Here is a 14,294-nt window from a genome sequence, read left to right on the forward strand (position 1 = left end):
CTTGTGTACCTTTTAGATACCTGAAAACATGCTTTACAGTATTCCACTGCTCTGCGGTTGGGTTTGCAAAGTACTGTGCCAGTTTACTTACTACATAGCTTAAATCTGGTCTTGTACATGTTGACAAATAGATTAAGCTTCCTACTGCCTCCCTGTATTTTCTGACATCACTCATTACTTCAGCATTATCAGCGTAGTTGAGTTTCTGCTCACAAGGAATAGTTCGTGGCTTACAGTTCTGCATGTCAAACTTTTCCAATATTTTCCTCACATACTTCGACTGTGACATTTTAATACTGTCAGCATCTTTCTCAAAGTCAATGCCAAGAAAATGTGTCAACTTTCCTAAGTCCTTCATCCTAAATCTGGATGCAAGTTTCTCTTTTACATCTCTAAGGATATTCATATCACTGGCAGCAATAATCAAATCATCGACCCATATAATGATGAACACAGTTTCAGTATCGGTGATCTTTGTGTAAACACAATGATCAGCAGGGTTTTGAACAAACTTGATTTCACATAGGTAGTCATGCAACATTTTGTTCCAGTTTCTGCCCGACTGTTTAAGTCCATAAAGAGATTTTTGCAGTTTATACACCAGTCTTTCATTTTCTTGAGATTCCTTCTTGTAGCCCTCTGGTTGTTCAATATAAAGTTCACATTCGATTGGAGCATGTAAATATGCTGTCTTTACATCCATCTGGTGAACAAACATGTTCTCCTGTGCCACCTTTTGCATCAACACTCTGATGCTCGTCATGCTAGCAGTTGGTGAAAAGGTTTCATCATAGTTCATACCTTTCTTTTGACTGAATCCTTTAGCAACATATCTAGCCTTATATTTGTCTGATCCATCACTATTCTTTTTGATTGTATACACCCATTTACCCCCCACTACACCTTTACCCTCAGGTAAATTGGTCAGGGAAAAAGTAACATTGTCCCTTAATGACTGCATTTCCTCATCCATTGCTGTAACCCACTCTTTTGCATTCACAGATGTTACAGCTTCTTTGTAGGTTTGAGGTACTCCACTTATCAGTCTGTAACAATAATCAATGTTGGCTATCTGCTCTTCATCATCAATGCTACATACATAGTCATCCAAATAACCTGGTTTCCTTTTTTCTCTGACAGGGTATCGCCTCTCAGGTTCTTCATGTTTTGTTGTGTGACTGGTACTCGCCATTGGTTCCTCTGTGCTCAGTTTATGGTCAGAAACATTTACTGGATCAGCTTCTGAAGTTTTGGTTGCTCTCGGACTAATTCTAATCATATCATCATCGTCCAAAGTTACATCCGTCTCATTTTTCTCTCTGGATACAAATTCCACAAGCCTGTGTTTCTGGATTTTCCTGCTGTTTGGATAGTAGACCATATAGGCTGGACTGTTCTTGTCATACCCTATAAAAATGCCTTTTTCACACCTTGAATCCAGCTTCCCTTTCTCTTGTTTGTAAGTGTAACAAACGCATCCAAACTTGTGCATCCTAGAAATGTTAGGCTGTCTGCCTGTCAACATGAAGTAAGGCGTTTGCTGTGTGCGATTATTATAACATCTGTTTCGCACTACAGCAGCTGTCTGAACTGCATATGGCCATAACATTCTTGGTAACTCACCATCGATTAACATACATCTAGCCATGTCAAATAAAGTTCTCCAGTTTCGTTCTGCCGTACCATTTTGATGTGGAGAATATGGTGCTGAGGTCTCGTGTCTGATACCATTTCTGCTCAGTAATGCCTGATACTCTTTTCCTGTGAATTCAGTACCATTGTCTGACCTCATACATTTAATCTTTCCATGTGGAGCCATGTCGGCAATAAACTTTTCAGTAGCTTGTACTGTGTCACTCTTGTTTTTCAAAAAGTATACAAAGACTGCACTGGAATAATCATCTGTGAAGGATAATGCATATCTGTGACCAACTTTGGATATTGGGTCTATAGGTCCTGCTAAATCTGTGTGGACCATTGCTAGTGGTCCTTTAGCTCTTGCATCTGGCTCCCTGTTCCTAGTTTGAACAAATTTTCCTTTTGTGCAGACTTCGCAATATGGCATTGGTTCACCTCTCCCTTTAATTTCCATGCCATGAACAACATTTTCTAGCTTCAGTACATCTCTGTAATTGCAATGTCCAAGAATCTCATGCCAACTTTGTAAGTCATAACATTTTTTACACTGATCACCACATTCACTGTCCATCATTTGTAAGTAATACAATTTGTTACATACGTGAATGGGGAACTTGGTATCGTCTCTGAGAAGAACGTTCTTTCCTTCTTTGAAGATCACCGTTGCTCCGCTGGATGTTGCAGCTTTCACTGAGAAGATGTCTTGCGGATATGAAGGGATGTATAATGCGTTCCTCAGCACCGTTTTAAGACGTCGACCTCTCCTGTCAATCAAAAACACTTCCGCGTCTCCTCGTTGCTTAGCAACCCCAAAACACCTGGATCCATCAGCCAATTCCACGCAGTGCGTCTCGGCCTGGAAACTTTCATCAAGCTTCCGAAACTTCTTGATGTCGGTGATTATGTGCGACGTCGCACCAGCGTCCACCATCAGACCTCTCCTCTTGATGTCGTCCACTCGCATGTCAGCGTCGCTCACCCGGAAAGCAAACTCTTTGTCGCCGCCCGTCTCTTCGGCTACTTTCCGTGCGTTGTCCCGTTGTTTTCTCCGTCTGCAGGTTGCGTTGCTGTGATTGTTATTCTTACAGTAACTGCACCACTGCTTCCGCTGGCAGGTTCTGCTTATGTGGCCTTTCGTCCCACATTTAAAGCACACGATCTCAGAACTTCCTGCTCCAAGATCATTTGCACTTCTTGGTGCCCACTTCGTACCAGAATGTGTTTTAGCTTTCATCACATTGTCCTCAGATACTGTGGCACGCATATTTTCAATGTCCTCAAAACTTCTGAGTTTAGTCTTAAACTCTGCAAAAGTCAACGTAGCACCATCTTCGCTTTGAGTGATATAAATAGCAAATGGCCTAAATGTCTCTGGAAGTCCTTTCAGGACCATGGCGATCAGAAGTCCGTCGCTCAGCTCCTCACCTGCACTTCTTAAAGCGGTGATCGCTGTCTCAGCTCTGATGATGTACTCGGTAACCGACTCACAGGGTGATTTCTGCAGTGACGTCAGCTCAGTATACAGGTTAATCACTCTGGGCTTTCCTTTACCGGCGTAATGGGCCCGCAGGATTCCAAGCGCCGCACGTCCATCGTCTGCCGCGTCATGCATGATAAGTGATAGACTCTTGTCATCCAAAAACTGAATGAGCTCTGCATAAGCCTCAGCGTTTTTCTTCGCGTCTTCCTCTTCATCGTCATCATCGGAGGGGCTTGTCAAAATTGTCTGTTTCAGCCCTTGCAATCGAAGATGTCCTAAAAACTTTGTTTCCCATAGTTCGTAATTTTTCTCGTCTCCATCAAAGAGAAGTCTTGACCAGCGGCTGTGTGCCATGTCTTTTTCTCTTCTGTTCATTTCCCTTGTTTACTTACACAACAGATGTTCACCGTCTGTTGGGACATTCACTCGTTTCTTCATTGATCCTGGGCCCATAACCTGTTAGCAGAATCACTTTTCGGGCACAGCGTTCAACGTGACACCATGAGACTCACTCGGTTTGGCTTTCGTGTTGTTCCCCCTTTGTTTGAAGGACACACCCTTTATTGTACACGAGTGTCTTCAATTAGACAAGTCACGTGATGTGACACAATAATTCAATAATGATAAAAACAACAACAAATGAGAGCACAAAACATTCATAATGTCAACAGAAGGTCCACTCCCTCACGGAACCGAACCTGGACCTAGCAACACGTCCCCAGGTTCTTACTGAACCATCTGAACCCTGCAGCGCATGCGCACTCCCGCCCAGCCGCAGGTTTTAATATTCCATGTTTATGATTTATTTCCAGCCTGTAAGATTAAATGTATTGAATTCTCTTCTTACTGGGTCAAAATTATACATACACCCGCAGTGATGTCTCAGCCAGGTGCTGCTGGCCACGCCCACCAGGTATCATTCTGCCATCATTTGATCGCTTTATATCAATACATGGGATAAACCCTCCACGTGTGGTTATTAGTAATAATCCCACATGTGTGATTATTTCACACTGAGAGTGACTCAAGCTCTGTTTAGATCTGACTCAGATGGAAATGTTATTTTGTCATCATCACGGTGCGGTGATCTCCTTCCTGCTGCTCTCTGCTGACTCCGCCTGCAGGAATGCGGCTCCATCCAATCAGAAGGCGGTGATCCCGAGCCTCCGCCCGCCGACAAACTATATAAACTTTTCATCTGCATTTAGAAACAGATTCCCCTCATATGTTTATACATAATGCTCGTTTCTTTTAACTTTATTTGCATAATCTCACAATGACAGCAACAAACTTCCAGCCTTTGATTAAAGCAAATTAAATAATTGTAGTTTTATTTTTGTTGGACGAACATCCGCCGTTTAGTCTTTCAGTGTCTAGTCATATTTTTTCTTCCTTGTTATTGTGATGCACCACTTTGTTCTGATATGTCACATAAAATGTAATGAAAAATAAAACGCATTTTGTGGAAAGGCTGAACGGGAGCTGCGACGTAAATTCAATTCAAATTTGTTGTCATAATCACAATTAAATATCAGCACAAAAAAATGTGACGATCTGTTGATTTTTCATAAATTTGCTCAAATGCAGATCCATGAAAAGCTGGAGGGAATGTTTTCATAAACTTTTCTTAAAACCTTCAATTAAACATCATTAATGTTGATTTCACCAATATGACTGACCTGCATCGCAGTCTGAACCAAGTTTTATTCATTTTTAACACTTTTCCTATTTCAATATGATTTATGATTGTTAGTTTTCATGGTAACACTTTATTTGAAGGGGTGTGTGGTGATCCTGGGCGCTCGGGTTGTTTTGCTGCTGCTTCTCGCTCCTTCCACCAGGGGGCGCCTGGTGGATGATCTCTGGTGGGCCTGACCGGCGACGCTGGGATCCTCACACCTGTCGGAGATCGTCTCATCTCCGCAGAGGCCTAAGAGTGGAGTCAGCCAACACATCGATGCCAGAGTGTTAACCAGTAATGGTACTGCAGGCCATCATCATAGCGTTTGTTGACTCCTTGTGAACCTCCCAGTGACTCCTGTTGTGTTTCTTCGTTTTTCAGACAACCCCCTCGTGACGTCGTGGTCCGACCACTCGAGGCTTTTGAGCTCCTGGCTGTACCTGGCGAACTTACCCCTCGTTGGCTGCCTTCCTCGTTCCGCCCCGGTGAGCTGAGGTCCGTATCTGTCCGCCCTCCACCGCCGTCCGCTGGATCTTCCCAAGACACCAGCTGGTTCCGCAGCAGAACCCCACACCCGAAAACACCCCTGGAAATCCCAGTATCCGCCCCCGCTTACCTGCCGCCTGACCTAGTAAGACCGTTGCCGCTCGTTCAGAACTCAAACATCCCACAGTCCTTAAACTCATCGCTCATTCTCTCCTCCAGCCCGCTCCAGTCGCCGCTCCCCCAGGAACACAGTTTATCTGTGCTGTTGTTGTGCTTTATATTAAACATCTTTTACTGATTATCGGTTCTCTGGTTTTTTGCATGTGGGTCAAGAAGTTACCTTCCGTCATGACAGAGTGTGCATAAGACTAACTTGACTCAGTCATGAACATGAAGTCTATATGAATGTTTATGACAGGTGTCATGAGGTGTAATTCAGTAAATAATGACACTTTCAGTGCAAAGTTGCCCTAAAAGTTCCATTAAAAGACCATTAAAAATGCTAACTTTGCATTAAAGTGTTATTATATACAAAATAATGCAAAGTTGGCATTTTTAATGGTCTTTTAAAGCAACTTTTAGGGCAACTTTGCACTGAAAGTGTCATTATTTACTGAATTACACCTCATGACACCTGTCAGACAGTCATAAAGACTCATTCATGTTCATAACAGGTGTTATGTCATGTTTATGACAGTGTAATATCAATCTTATGCTCACCCCGTCAAATAAAGTGTTACCGTTTTCATCCCTGTTTTTTACATGTAACTTGATGTGTTTTTTTAATGTTAATTTTGATGTTTAGTTATTTGATCTTAGCCAAAAATCTGAATTATTCATCAAGCAACTATGCAACATTATTCCTCCTCCAGCCTTTCTGCAGCGGGTTCAGCTGGAAATGGATTCTGCCGTAGTAAAAAGCTGAGACGATCAAGCAGCTGCGCCGAACTCTTGTCTGCAGTGACTCAGTGACCCTGAACCTCCACCCTGCTCCTGACGCTCACTGTGTTGATTCAGTACCACAGGATGGATGACGCGACGCGGCGGAACAATCTTATCACAATCTGAAGGAGACGAGCTGCTGGGTCACTTCTGTTATTTCTCCCAGTCTGGATGTGCTTCAGCGTTTCCTACGTTAAAACTGACTGGGTGTGAAGCCGAGCCAGTGAGGATCCTAAACAATAAAAACAACAATAAACATTGATTTGGGCGTCTCACTCACAGCTCATTAAGAGAAAAGGTGAAGACTACACTCCGCTTCCAGACGTTTTCTAGAAATAGTAAATATACTTACATTTGTGTAAGTATAGTATACTAAGTATTAAGTGTACTAACAATAAATATGTATACTAAAAGTATGCTTGTACCAATTTTGACATAACTTTAAACATAAATAAAATTGTATCAAAATACACATTTAAGAAATATATTAAATAAAAGTATACTTGAATTGAACAAAATGTTTTAAATTACATCTCAGTGTATCCTTTAGGCTAATAAAGTGCTTTTTTAGGTGCCTTAATTATCTTTTACTATTTTTGTTAAAATGGCAAAGAATTAAAAACAATAACAATCACTATAATGGAACTTGATGTAATGTTTAACAAAATAAATAATGTGTTCACACCTCAAAATATCAAACATTGACAGTTTGACAAAAAGCAATTGTCCTTGACACTAAATGTAGCCGGTATCTTCAGTTTTATATCTCTCCAGATATGATCTGTTTTCAGTTTTTTAACTAAAACGCTGAAGCTGTCTTTACCCACTCCATTTTCAGATATGATGTAAGATCTGTTAATGAACAGCGGTAGCTCCAGTTCACACTCCAGACCAGATGGTGGCGGTGTTGTACACTTTCAGTTTTTTTGAAAAGCACCATAAAAAGAAGAAAAGCCAGGAAGCCAGAGAAGATAACAGACGCTGTTCAAATTCGCCATTTTTACTCACAGAATATTGAATTCAAAGTAGAAAGGGCCTTGATAATTGTTAGTAATTTTGGTCAATTCAAGCTGATCCATAAGGTCCATGAAGAGTCCAGGAAACCCCAGAAGAATATTTTCCCAGCATGCCTCTCATTCTTGCATGGAGGTAGTTAATGGCTGTAATGGCGCCTTAAGGCAGCTTCGTCCTGGCTGAGCCGCTGCATCAGGAAGAGAGAGGAACATGAGCGCTGCTCTCTGACATTATCTGTTTGTTTTGAACTGCAGCTCCACTGCTGCATGCTGGGAGCATGACTGATCCTGCTAATGAAGCTTTATCCTGCCCTGAAACGCAGCGAAGCGCAGCTTTCTTCTGACCGGTGGTGGAGTGATGAGCTGATGCAGGTTTGACCTCCAGTTGGCTCAGACTGTTGGTTGGTTCTCTGTCCTGCTGTGATTCTGCTGGTTTTCGGTCTGCAGCCTTCAGCTGCAGGAGGATAAACTGAACAATTCACCTTGCTTTGCTACTTTCTCCTACTACTCTCCAATTCTGCCATATTTTCTGTTATTTCAGCTTTAACTCCAGGTTCTGTTTTTACACCTGGTCTGTTGAGATAATGCTGCTGACTCCTAATAGGTGCTCCGGGCTCTCTGTCGTTCAGAGTTTAACCGTGCCTACTTCCTAGCGGCTGGGTGTTTTCTCCCATGTAAGGCTGACATAGTCAGGTGAACTGCACACAGATTTCATCCTCTAGCTCAGAGGTTCCCAAACTGTGGGGCGCGCCCCCTAGGGGGGACGCCGTGCCATTGCGGGGGGGAAGCCGTCTGGATGAAAAAAAAACTAAACCTGAACACTGTATGCGCTGGGTTTTTACCTTAGAATGACCAACTCTCTGTTATTCCTGTCAATTTGATACAGTAGAGGCTTCCACACTTCCCATATTTGTGTCCTTTGTCACTTTTATCAGCAGTTAAAACTGTTTAATCCGTTGTTAACATGTCGTAACCTGTTTTTCCGAGCCGTCTTTAAAAGCAACATGAGCGCTACGATGCTCGCGCTGGGTTTCCACCTGTGAAGGAGACCTGCTGCTGCTGGGCGGAGCTACGTAGGTTTGTGTTAGAATCACGGCAGCAAACCAGCAAAACGCAAAGAACTTTACACAGTTTGGAAGAAATGCAAATTTGATTAAATATGACTTAAAAGAACATTGACTTTGTAATTTAGCACCTTGAAATAATTGGGCCAGTGTCTCTTTAAGAGGCTCCTGCTCTTCCTCAAGCTCCACCTCCAGGAAGTCATCCCAACATGGCTCTTCTATTAACCCTTTAACAATGTTTATCAGCGTTGCTCTGAGCAGCAGCTCCTACCACAAGTTCAGCAGTTCTATCAGCTGTTTGCTAATCACTGCTGGCTAGTCTGAAGGAGCTGAGAGGGGGAGGATCTGCACCTTGAAGGTTGCTATGGAGATTAAAAGATTTCTCCAGCGTGAAAGAATCAAGGCAATACTCCAAGTTTGTTTTTGATGAAAGAATAACATTAATTAATATTTTATTTCCCACAATCCTACTGAATGCTAGTAGGCTGATGAACTAGCTGGGCATCATTCGCCTGTTAGTGCTGCAGGGCGGCAGTCTGGCTGCGGCGGTCTGGCTGCGGCACATCTGTATTGCGACTGGTTGCACCGACCTTCAGCCGTATCCGCTCGTCGTCTCAGACAAAACAGTTCAACGTAAAGACCGCTTCCTGTGTGAGTCTGTAGGGTCGTCTCTTGCTTTTAAGGTTTGCAGCTTCTGAGACGTTTTCCTGTTGGGAATAGTCTTCCTGTCTGCAGAATGGACGTCAGATAACCTTGGACTCATGAGCAACAGCTACCTCTCTGAGGTCATCACTAAAACTCTCAATCTGCATAAAGTAAACTTCCTCATGACTTCCCTCCCAGCTGGAAGCGAAGCTGTGGGTTCTTCAGACAGGTCCAACCGGCTGCGATAGAAACAACATGCGGGACTTTCTCAGTTTCATGTAGTTTCCCAGCAACCCGGTTCATCAACATTGTTAAGACTGCTTCCTTCATTCACTAAAGGTGACTCAGGACCAGAGCTGGAAACGGTCAGACCGTTTAAATCTGGATGTGATGGAGAAAGGATTTGCTCCGTGATTACCCTGGACCAGGGCAGGAGAAATGTTTCTGATGTAGAAAAGCAGACGTGTCAAACAGTTTCTCCTGTCCTCGGTGTAGATTCATTTTTGGACATCCAGGTTTCTGTTTTACTGAAATGATGGGGAACGCTCAGCAGGGATTCTGGTTTTACTGAATATTACAGCCTGGTTCCCTCTGATTCTCCCTCTCAGCTCCAGAGAATCAGAACCAAAAAGGATTTTTGGTCAATAAAGGTTTTTTTTTTTAAATATGTATACATATATACAACGATCCCTCGTTTTTCTTAGGGGTTGGGTTCCAAAAATAACCCGCAATAAGTGAAATCCTTGAAGTGGTTATCTTTTTTTAATTTTTTTACAGTTATTACACAGCATAAATAAATACTCTACACTGAAACCAAAGAACAAAACCTGTCTTCAGATCAGCGGATGTTCATCAATCGGGCCTTAATGTGATCCGGAGTGTCAGTAAAGCGTCTCCTCCAATCTGCCCCGAGATTCACAGCTGGATCTACGGCAGAGCGACGGACCTGAGCCTCCGGTCCGGTTCTGCTGCCTCTGGCCACAGTTTCTTCCAGCTGGCATTCAAAGTTTCAGTTTCTATCACCTGAATGGCCAAACTGTATTACGTATCTTTTAGCCAATCCGGATGCAGAACACAATGCACAACGGCACAAAGAAAATCCGCGAAGCAGCGAGACCGCGAAAGGTGAACCGTGTTATAGTGAGGGATCACCGTACATTGTTTCTAAAAGGGGAAAGTAAAACTTTGATGAGTGCATTCTGCTTATTCAATCTGGAAAGACTCGGACATGGAAAAGAACAATTAAAAGATTTAATGACAAAATGAATAACAGTTCTTTGGCGCTCGGCCCAGGCAGAAGTTTTGAGCTGCGATTTGCTGTGAACTCGGGTGAACACCCCGACGCTGATTAGGGATGCTCTCCCCCCAAAAGGGGGCCGAGGCCCTAAGGTGAAGAAGGAAAGAGTGAGACCATAAACCTGAGTTGACTTGAAGGACAGGAGGAGGAGAATGCTGAGAGGTAAGAAAAACGCCCTATGGGGGGAAAGGAGGGCAGAATATGGGTCACCATGCCCTACATGGGCCCTACATGGGCCCTACATGGGCCCTACATGGCGGTGGGCCCACATAGGTTTGCCCACATAGGCGGTGCCCCTACATGGGCAAACTCATTTGGGGCCACCATGGAATCCGCGGACAAACCCATATGGGACCCATATTGTCTGTCCTCCTTTCCCCCATATGGGGCCCACCTAGGTGTGCTGGCTGCACTCTAAAAAGAAAAAAGTTGAACCAACTTAATTGAATTGCTTCTGTAGGTAACAAGCAATTCAATTAAGTTTATCCAACTAAATTTATTAAGTTTAACCAATTCAATATATTATAATCATCCAACTCAATTTGTTAAGTCAGTCTTACTCAAATCATTTAGTTTACTTCAAAAATGGTAAATAAACTTAAATAGCACTTTTGACCACTGAAAGCACATATTAACACATGTATTTAATGCTCAGATTGTTTGGCAACTTGGGATTAAGTACCCAGGGGACACATTGACATACAGCAGGAGGAAGCTGGAATTGAACTGACAACCTTCCGATTACAAGGCGACTGCTCTATCCACAGAGCCACAGTCGCTTACTGGGAATGTGTCCCTGTAAGCTTGAGTCATGGTGTCAGACGTGGGACACAAAATTATTTCAAGTAAAGTCAAAGTGAAAAAGGTTATTTAAGGAAAAGATTTGTGTATTTAGATGACACTGTAAAAAGATTATTTAAATTTAGTTTGGAACTTCTTAAAAGTTTGAGTTGACTTTCTGTAGAATTAAATCAAAGAGATTTTAAATGTTTATTAGAACAAAATAAATGATTTGAGTAAGAATGACTTAAATTTGTCATGTTAAACCCCCTTATGAATTAAGTTATAAAAACTTAACAAATTGAGTTGGATGATCATAATAAATTGAGTTGGTCAGACTTAGGATACAAAACTGGCGTTGAACTCAATTGTTTTAAGTAAAGTCAAAGTGAAAAGTTCCTTCAGGTTAAAGATTTGTAAGTTTTGAGTTAAATGAACACAAAAAAGTAAGTTGTCATAGCAAAAGCAAAAGAATTAAGTTAAATTAATGTAAATAAGTCCATAAGATGAACTACAGCCCAAAAACACTTTTTAGAGTGTGGGAGGTGGCAGGGGAGCGGGAGATGGTGAAACCCCCAGTCAGGCGAGAGAGAGGCGGGAGAAACTGGCTGAAATGATCTCTCTGAAATGAGCTCTAAAAACAAAACTTTAACTCGCCTCATGAATAATTAACTCAGCAAACGGACCAGGCGCAGTGAAACCGGGCCCTGGAGACGCCCAGCCCTCATGTCCTCCTCCTTTGGCTCCTGGATTTAGAAGCAGAGCTGACTTTCACTGTCACGTGTTCATGAGGTAATGCAGCTGATGCAACGCGGCTGCTTGCTGAAAGCTGCAAGCCTGCAGCAGGAAGCACGTTTCTCTGCACACTCAGGAACTTTGACCTCTGATAACAGACATGATGCTGGAAATCAGCTGGTTGGGGATTTTCTCTCTCATCCTTCTTTGTCCTGCAGCTTTCTCCTTCTCATGAAGAAAAAAACAAACATTTTATCAGCTTCTCTGCTGCAGGGAAAGTTCCTCCTCCTGGTATTCACCTCACTTTTTGTCAGGAAACAAAGTCGGTGTTTTGCTGACGGTGAGAAAGAGGAAGAGCTTAAACTCTGGACTCTACTGGGAGAGTTGAATCGTTTTAATTTGTCACCTTCATGAACATGACACTGTTTGCTCTGTTACATTCGGGTTGTTGAACTTCATCTGTTTCCAGAAACAGCAAAACTTTGCTCAGCGAGAAACATGATTTGATGTGTTTCTGCTCATCGGCTCTCCTGCCGTCTGCTGGCAGCTTTAGTCGCTTCTGCTGAACTGATACGAGCGCAAAAGAAACGTCTCGCCCCTCTGTTTGTTGTCATGGTTACCAAACCACCCGAGGTGTTTTCAGAAGCTGAAGAAACAAACCCCTGAACCTTTTCACGCTGTTCGCCTCCAACAGAGAAACCTCAAGGTCTTCGTCTGGATCAGACAGAAAAAATTCAACTGAAAAGTGTGGCAGGCTTCTGTGCTTCTTTATTTAGGAGAAGTGGCCCTCTGGGGGGAGCCAGCGCACATTTTTAGGCTGCTGTAAGTTTTACAAACCAGAACAGGAAACAGAACAAAGAAGAAACAATGTAAGGAAACCATAATGTAACAAATCTGCTGATGTCTCAGACATTTTCTCCAGGTGTTTTGTGTTTTAGGCCCGGTTTAGGCCCGGTTTAGGCCAGGTATAGTTAGCCCAGGTATAGGCCCGGTTTAGACCTGGTTTAGGCCCGGTTTAGAAACCAGAAGAACGTTGGTTCTGTGAGGAACTGTTCTTCAGAATGGACCCACATCATGGAGAGTTTCCTCAACAGATTTCAGCAGAACCTGAATGAGGTCATCAGGTTTCCCTCCAGTTTTAGAGCTGAAGGTCACTAGATGAGTGACCCCTGCCTCTCCGTCATCATCATCATCTGCAGCAGCATGAACCTCCAGAGGAATCAACATGCTTGTAGTGAGAAAACAAATTGCTGAGAAGTTTCCTGTTTGGCGTTTCCTCTGCAGGCCGGCGGATGAAGAGTTTGACCTTCAAGAAGCTGAGATGTGGGACAGAGAGCGGTGTGGCGCCATCATCTCACCTTCTGCCCTCAAACTTTAAGATCTGATCTTTATTTGCTGGTTTCTGGCGAATCAGAGTCATTTTCACACTGATCTGGGAATGAACCCAAAATCAAGCAGATTAGAAACTTATCTGCTTGGGGTTCTCACATTAACCAGCCAGAGAGACGCTGAATGGGATTCAAAAATAATCTTAATTTATTACAAAAAAGTTCAAAAATAATCAAACAATGAAGAATTGGGCCCAAAACTGAGGTCAACATAACAAACTCCAACTCAGGTGTTAACACAAAAAACTCAAACACAAAACTGACCTGAAGTGGAGATGACTTTGCGGTCCCCTGGTAGCAGATATTTATCCTTTGGTTCTGGTTCATCTGAATCAGAGTTTTCCAGCTTAGCAGGTTCAGGTGTTGGAGAAGTTTGGGCCTGCACTTCTGATTGCAAGAGACTAAATTGGTGCTGGAGAGACCTGAACCGTTGATCTTGGCGAGCTGCTTCCTCTCTCATCATTCTATTCTGTTCCTCCTGCTGGCTCATGTGGGCACGAAGAATACTGACAAGATCTGTATATGTTGGTTCTTTTACCTCTTCACCCTCAGTGCCTACATGTCCTCCAGATGCTCCTGCTTCAGTGCAATCAGCCTGCTCATCAAGGTCTGCTGTTCCTTGAGACTCCACCAAATTGCCTCGTTTACTCCTTCCTCCACGCTGCATGTTTCCATCAGGGTTGGTAATGGGGGGAAAAAAAAAACTTTGTACTCCTGGCTGGTAAGATCCCACTTCTGACACCAACTGCAGCGTCATGGTTACTGCAGGCTGGTGACGTCACTGATTCAGGTTAATAATAATAATAATAATAATAAATAATAATAATAATAATAATAATAATAATAATAATAATAACTCTCCACCGGTCTGACATGTTTGGCTCTTTTCTAAATAATCTGCTGGTTTCCATTAATTATCAGGGATGTGAACAAATGGACATTATTGAATTTTATTTTTATTGTTTTACAAAAGAATACAGTCATATGGATCGAGTTAGAATATTTGTCCCAATGAGTTACGTCTGCCAAATATTTTCAAAATAAAACTTTAAGCAGATTTTAAACATACTTTTCATTATGATTTTAAAAACCGCATTTTTTAACGTTGATGTAATCTTCTAATTTTATTTTCATTAACTCTAAGT

General features: G+C 42.6%; 1 protein-coding gene and 1 long non-coding RNA gene across 2 annotated transcripts in view; both read left to right on the forward strand.

Moving 5' to 3' along the window:
* The window catches only part of LOC106908842 (eotaxin-like), a 49,790-nt gene that overhangs the window by 9,987 nt on the left and 25,509 nt on the right, over positions 1-14,294 (forward strand). The gene's annotated exons all lie outside the window — the stretch shown is intronic.
* LOC148160307 (uncharacterized) lies at positions 7,164-13,407 on the forward strand. Its single transcript, XR_015762573.1, has 3 exons — positions 7,164-7,376; positions 7,496-7,612; positions 13,046-13,407. It is a non-coding gene; the product is annotated as an uncharacterized LOC148160307 (long non-coding RNA).

This window comes from Poecilia mexicana, unplaced genomic scaffold (genome assembly GCF_051168715.1).
Source record: "Poecilia mexicana isolate PSO_F unplaced genomic scaffold, ASM5116871v1 scaffold_3, whole genome shotgun sequence".
NCBI lineage: Eukaryota > Metazoa > Chordata > Actinopteri > Cyprinodontiformes > Poeciliidae > Poecilia > Poecilia mexicana.